Genomic DNA, 6,011 nt, shown 5'->3' on the forward strand with positions numbered 1-6,011 from the left:
CCCCGCTTCGTGGGAAACGTTGCACAACCGTGAGAAACAGCGAGTAGCCGAAGCTTGACTACACGTGGCTTCCGCCATGTAGTTTAGCCTCCACACGAGGCGCAGGCAGACGAACATAGTGGCATTGCACATTGTTTGACAATAGAGGTGTATGCTGTAACTATGTTCGTGCGATAACAGTATGCGTATGTGTGTGTTGGGGAGTCAGGAGTCAGTATAGGGGCTCTTTGGGTTTGTTTCACTTGATATGAACAACAAAAATTAAGTCAGTCATTGAATGGCTCGCTTATTTAATGGCCCCACAGTAGCACAGTGGCTGTGAGAGACGCCGTGGCCCGGCTGAATTTTGACCACGATGGGGTTCTTTCACCTGAGCCCAGAGCAAGTTGACGAGTGGTGTTGCCTTCTACATACATTGGAATGTGGCCGCAGCGGCCTGAAGACGAACCAGTTAGCTCTTGTTGGGCACAAGAACTGTCGAGTTACTGAGACACCACGCCGGGTAAATGAAGTAACGTCCTCGCGCTGGCTATAGGAAATTTTTACACGGAACAAACCACAAAACGCATTATTCCGTAAACGCCTTCTGTACCAACCCAACCGAGACCTTGCCGGCGCTGATGAGCTCTTGGCCAAGAAAGCCAGCCTCGGAATCGCGAGGCTTAGACCTTCAACCTCGACTCGATTATTGGCGAGAGACCAGAGGCCAGTTACACGCTTGGCGCGAGTGCGTGGGAGAGTTCACGAGAGCTTTGCTGCCTCGATGACGCTGTCAGTAAGTAGACTTGATGGTTATTAGAAATATGGAGTGGCAATTTAATAAAACGCCGTTTAATTAAAAGAAATTCTGGATGTTTTACGTGCCAAAAGCACTATATGATTAGGAGGCACGCCGTAGCGGGGGGCTCAGCAACTTTAGGCGTTGATATAACCGCTTTCATGGTATAAAACTTATTAAACTGAAACACGTGGTTTCTTATTGCTAGCTTAAGATAGGCAACCTATTTTGAAATTGCAACTACAGAATAGCATGTGAAGCCGTGATAACCTCAATATTAAGATTACGAGACATTCATAAAATCAGTTCATGCTTGCAGAAGGTGAGGCGCTCCGGTGTTTTTTTTTTTTTTTTTCGACTACAGTGTTCTCGTCTCGCCTGTTTTAGGAGGTACACCAAGCGATAAAAATAACTTCACTTTTATTTTTGCGTAGCTACTTTCGAACCAGGCTGACTAGCAGCTGTTTTCAAGCAGAGCATGGCTTCAATTGAAAACAGGAAACACGAGAACAAGATAGGACGCATGCGAAAGGGACCTCAGCCTCTGTAGAAAATGGTAAATGAAGGGTCAACATGAAATTATTGGCGTATTCACTGATGGTTGAAACGTCAGTGCTGAATTGAAAAGAGAACACAAATATGCTCGCCAACAGACGACAAGTAATGTTTCCTCTTATGCTAGATTAACACTTTTGGTGTAACTTCCTTTTGGAGAAATTCGCCAGATCCCAGCCCAAAACACTCAATTTTTAGCGAAATGTCACTAAGTAAGAATGCTGGTAACTTGCCCGCAATATTGCCTTTTTAAAGCATTAACGGTTCCTAGACGCCTTCGGTATTGTTTTTTAAACTCAAGTCTCAAATTCCTTCCCGTGGTGACGAGTCAATGGTCAGAACGTAAAAAAGGAAAACCCGCATTTCCTAAAACGCTATTATATCTCAAGATTGTGCCTTGCCTACAAACGCACCTTCGATGCGGCCTGACCTCTCACTAATAAGCTCTTAAGTTTCTTATGTAATACTGACAAATGGTGGCGGATATATCCTCCTTAGGATAAAATGGAGGCGATCCATTGAACGTTAGCCAAAAATATCTCGAGAAGTGTACCAGGGCAACTTACTCGCTACTTACGTCCCAAAAAAGGCCGCTAGGACTAAAAAAAAGCACAGTGGTCTTTAACCCAGCTACAAACACTCTAAAGTAAGCGACGCTTTCGGTAATAATTAAAAATATAACTGAAGGGTGCCAAAACCCTGATCTGATTATGAGGCATGCCGTAGTGGGGGACTCCGGAGTAATTTCGATCACCTGGGGTTCTTTAACGTGCACCTAAATCTAAGTACACGGGCGTTTTCGCCCCCATCGAAATGCGGCCGCCGCGGCCGGTACTTGATCCCGCGACCTCGTGCTTAGCAGCCCAACACCATAGCCGCACCCACGGCGGATAACTTCTTCGCTAAGTTGCCAACACGGTTTAATATGAATGGTACACCCAGTGGCGAACTTTAGATAAACGCCGCGGACACTTTCTGAACTTGAGGCATATTATTTCAATTTCACTAGCCGCATTGCGTTTTAGTTCGCACTGGAATAATTCCAGGCACTTACCACTTCAGCTGGAAAATCAAGTCAACAGCTAAGGCTACGTATTGTCAGTTTGAAGGGCTACACTCACAGCTGTTCTCACTGTTAAGAGGAAAACACTAAGGAATCCACATAGTTATTTAGCAGCACATATGCAGTAAACGTCAGGAGGGGTTTTTGCGTCGGTATTTGAAGGTATTTGACATTATTTTGTTTGCAGGTTACTGTAACACGTTTTGTATCCTGCCATGCACGTTCTCATATCCTGTCGCATCACCCATTGTTAACTTTAATATTTATTTATTTGTTCTATATTTAATCTGGAAGCGAGACCAGGACTGCACGAATTGCTGCGTTGATTGCTTTGCAAGCGACATGCGTTTGAACGCGAAACTCATGACAGGCAACGCCAAAGGAAAAACGGATCACGCGAGTGATTCATGTGCAGGTTCACTGAAAACCCAGTCTGATGTCACAAGTTGTTCTAATCATTGTTGAGCGGCATTCACTGCAAAAGAAATTGCAAAAAGGATTTCTGAGTCACACGCAAGCAGAAGACAACACTTCGCGCCTTGTACGGAGATTACAGCGCTGCTACACTGTCTGTGGAACTACAAGACAAGACGCTGGACATAGAAAATGTTTTATTGCGATAGTAATTATATGGACACTGCCGGCAAATTTCTGCCGTCGTTGTCACCATGATATCCAAGTGTGATAACATCGCGGCCGCGTGCAGTATGCTGTCGGTGCGAGCGAAATCTTGCGAGGTTGCGTTCTTCACACGTAACATAGGACGAGGGACGGCACGTGAGCGTGCCACTTTCCGCTCGGCTACAGACTTACCACTGTCTTTGCCATGCTGTACGACCGGGAGCGTGCTAGTTTCTCCAATTCTCACCTCGTGGCAACTAGCACTTTGAGACGCGGTGTTAGTCTGCAGCGCCTTTGTAATCGGCCAATATTCCCGTCCTTTACTCTTAGCAACTACGGAGACGCTGCGCGACATTACATTCGGATCGGCGCCGTTTGTAACGGAAGAGTTTGCAACGTTTCTTCCTAGGAGTAAAAATAGAATTGGGGTCATACGCTCGCAGTCATACTATCGTCATCGTCGTCTTGCTTCTGTCGGAACACGCAGGCTCGTGTTAGAAACAAAATTGCTTGATTTACGCAAGCGCGCAGTGCTCTCTGGTAAATGATTGAATAACCGAAACAACGCTGGGTAGTCAGTTGCTTAAGAAAGGCTTCGCATAACGTCGATGCCCACAGTGCGTGGGATCTGCATATTTGTTCTTTTTTTTTTACTTGGACAAGCGGAGCAGAACAATTAGGTGGGTTCAAATGATCGAGCCCCGACCTTTTGGTCTGCTCTTTAAATAAAGTTTTCAGGCATGTGCACCGCTCTTTGCTACACTTGTAGCTGCATAGATCCCAGTACTCTATAGATATATCCTATCATGTTCATTGCATGTTCTTATATTGTGGTGTATAGTGTACTATGCCATTCTCTATTATTTTCTTCTTTCTTGACGCAAAATGTCTTTAAAGTTAGTCAGAAGGGTCGCTTGCTAAAACCACAAGTAACGAAAACACGTTATAGCCTTATCGCTTATATCTCTTCAACTGTACTATACCCATTCACATTACTCTGGTATCGTTGTGCAGAGGAAAGAAGCCATCACTAGAACCTTTATTTGTCGAGTAGACAGATGGTGACATTGTCGCACCACGCATGACGCAATCAAAGCTAAAGTTAGCCTCTCTCCAGGCGTTCAGAGAGACATAGCTCAGCTTACGCTTGCCGTGATGCGAGCCGGAGTGGCCGTGCTCGACCGAGCTCACTCAGCCATAGTAGGTATAATTCATCTAATTCATCTAACTCAGTCCTGTGCTCCTAAGGAGTTTTAAGGGCTACAAGTGTAAAACTTTTTGAAGAAATTTCGTGCTGGCTCGATTATGGCACCCCCGCGTTAAACAGGCAGGGTTCAGAAATGGCGTGGAGAAACTCGGGAAGCTAGACAGAGGGATTCGCGCCCACCACCTTTGACCATGGCGTGCCCACTACTTATAGGAAACGAGCGCAATTGCAAGGTTAGACCGTAGGGCACCCCGTTAGCTGTATCATAAGTTAAGCATGTAAGCTTTCTAATCCGTGAATAGATGTCATGCACATTGTCGTTGTCGCTGGGACGCTGCGTTTGAGTGAGGTAGTGCGCAGTGCTCTCGTCGGTTTTTATGGCAGGGAAAACGACGGAGCGACTGGAGCAGCGCTACTGCATCAAATTTTGCCAGAAACTGGGCGACATCCAAGTGGAAACCATTCGGAAGATTCAGACGGCTTTCGGTGACGATGCTATGAACAGCACACAGATTAAGGAGTACTACAACCGGTTTAAAGACGGCCGCACATCGGTAGGGAGCGAGCCACGCTCCGGTCGGCCATCAACATGCCCAAATGACCAGGTCATTGCCAAAGTGAACGCTGTGGTGATGCGGGACCGTCGTGTAACTATCCGAGAAATTGCGGAAGAGGTGGGCATCAGCACTTTTTCTGCACATTCCATTATGAGCAAAGATTTGGACATGAAGAGAGTTGCGGCGAAATTCATGCCGAAGCTACTCACGGTGTAGCAAAAGCAACTTCGTGTTGAAGTCTCACAGGACATGCTGGATTCCACAAACAGTGACCCCGACTTCATGAATACCATAATCACTGGTGACGAGTGTTGGGTGTACGGGTACGACCCGGAAACCAAATCCCAGTCGTCACAGTGGAAGCATTCCACGTCACCAAGACCAAAGAAGGCCGCCAAGTGCGCAGCAACGTCAAAGTGATGCTGACTGCTTTCCTTGACTCCCGCGGAGTGGTACACTACGAGTGAGCACCACAGGGTCTAACAATCACCAAAGAGTACTACAAGGATGTCCTCCGTCTCGTACGTGATGCTGTGCGGCGCAAGAAACCGGAGTTTTGGTCAATAGGAAATTGGCGCATCCATCACGACAATGCTCCTGCACATTCCTCGCACTTGATTCAGACTTTTGGCGAAAGACCAGACTCCTGTTGTTCAACAGGCTCCTTACTCTCCTGATCTGGCCCCCTGCGACTTCTGGCTGTTTCTCAAAATCAATAGGTCACTGAAAGTAGCGCGATTTCAGACAAGAGAGTACATTATGGCTGCACAACAGCTGAGCTGAACTCCATTCTGAAAGAGGCCTTCTCGGAATGCTTCCAAAAATGGCAGCACCGCTGGGAGAAGTGTGTGGAGTCTCAAGGAGACTACTTTGAGGGTGATTAGGCTCCCAACGCTCCAGTTATGCCAATTTTTATTCTTCGGCCAAAGGTCGAATACCTTTATAACAGACCTCGTGCAGCTAAATGCCGTTCTCACAATTGTCTTCATTTGCATTTTGTGCAACGTGTAATCTCATTCAATATTAATACAAAGCAAAGGCCACAACATTAATGTCAATGCAATGCATATGCTGAACCCGCCGTGCTTGCTTAGTGGCTTAGGCGTAGAGCGGCTAAGCACGAGGTCACGGGTTAAAATCGTGGCAGCGGGGGCCACATTCGAACTTTATTTCAACTTCCAACTTAATTTTTGCATTTTTCTTCCTTTTCTTAGAAAGAAAAAAGAGAAA

Source organism: Dermacentor silvarum, chromosome 1 (genome assembly GCF_013339745.2).
Source record: "Dermacentor silvarum isolate Dsil-2018 chromosome 1, BIME_Dsil_1.4, whole genome shotgun sequence".
Classification (NCBI taxonomy): domain Eukaryota; kingdom Metazoa; phylum Arthropoda; class Arachnida; order Ixodida; family Ixodidae; genus Dermacentor; species Dermacentor silvarum.